A 1,418-nucleotide genomic window follows, 5' to 3' on the forward strand; every position below is an offset into this window, starting at 1 on the left:
CACACCCCCTCTCCCTCTCCTTAGCCCTGCTTGCTCCACAGTAGCAAGTATCTGGGGAAAATATAGTGGTCGAGGTGGGGTAGCAGTAACTAGCAACTCTGAGAAAGTAAATCTGGGACACTTGGCGACCTGTGGGCAACAAATGCAGAGCTCAGTGCCCAGGACTTTGTGGCACAGGGAGGAGGTCTGTGGGATTTCAGTAACTTGGAGACATGCAACCTGGTCGGGAGTGCTTCAGGTCTCCTTCCTTGCATGTTCCAAGCAACTCAACAAAGCATCAACAGGCTGAGATACCAACCACAGAGCCCCTTCCCACTTGATTAAAAGGCCAAAATCTTTTCCATGCAAATACATAGCCCCCAAATACCATATTTTCTTTGTTTTCTCTCTCTCTGTCTCTCTCTCCTCCCTCTCTCCCTCCCTCACTCACTCCTTCCCACCCTCTCTCTTCCCCCCTACCCCCCTCCCTCTCCCTACCATTAATTTTAGGTTTTCATGCACTGCAGCACATTGTCACAATGGTATTTCACAATGGGACTTTTTGAAAGTTACAGAAATCAAAAAAGAAATCAACCAACTAAACGCAGCCAAATCCGGAGTACACTGCTCAGCCCCAATTAAAGATTAAGGCCCTGAAGCAAGTAAAGCTGTGGTTCAGAGCGATGTTTGCAAACAGCACCTTAAAGCAGTTTACGCTGGAGTGCACAACAAGGAGGAAAGTGATAATACTGAGTTTGGTAGAATGGGATTAAAAAAAAAAAAAAAAAAGAAGTGTGCCACTTCTAAAAGTACAAGTCAAGAAATTGAAGGGGACAGGGCTGTTCATTCAGTCAAGAGGACTCACAAGTAAAAGGCTCCTGAGGCATTAGTGTTGAATTTGGCGCAAAATGTATTGTGTTGTCGTGTAATATGAATGAACATAAAATGTCAATCTTCAATAAAAAAAGATATATTAAAAAATAAAGACTTGCAAATTAAGAAAGTTTCTGTCCAGACATGTGCCTAAAATAGTGAATGCTTTACGAATGTGCGTGTCATCCTTTAGAGCAGGGGCCAATTTAATTTTCCCATTATCATTCCAATATTAGTACATGTGTTGCAGAAGCAAGCGCAAAGGGAGAGTCAATCAAACCATTGATTAGGACCTCTGTCAAAGGTTTGCCATACCAAATGTCCTTATGTCAGAGGGCAGAAAGTCCAAACACCATTTAGATATCGGGTGATATGAAATGAAGAGGCAAACAACAATGAATAAGCATTCTTTGCTGCTGTATTGATCTGGTCCTAAAGGGTTTTAGTTTAATGCCAATTATATTTAAAGATATAAAGATTAATGCTCCAGGGTGCTTGCAAAATGACACCCTCTCCCCATCACAATGGCTGGCTGATGCAAGCCTGAGAGCATCACAACAGACCCA

The 1,418-nt window shown here is 42.7% G+C and overlaps 1 non-coding gene across 1 annotated transcript; it reads right to left on the bottom strand.

Moving 5' to 3' along the window:
- Nucleotides 1-1,003: 1,003 nt before the first annotated feature.
- Nucleotides 1,004-1,110, bottom strand: LOC138568022 (U6 spliceosomal RNA). Its single transcript, XR_011302396.1, has one exon. It is a non-coding gene; the product is annotated as a U6 spliceosomal RNA (small nuclear RNA).
- Nucleotides 1,111-1,418: the final 308 nt, after the last annotated feature.

Source organism: Ambystoma mexicanum, chromosome 2p (assembly GCF_040938575.1).
Source record: "Ambystoma mexicanum isolate Mex_15411 chromosome 2p, UKY_AmexF1_1, whole genome shotgun sequence".
Classification (NCBI taxonomy): Eukaryota; Metazoa; Chordata; class Amphibia; order Caudata; family Ambystomatidae; genus Ambystoma; species Ambystoma mexicanum.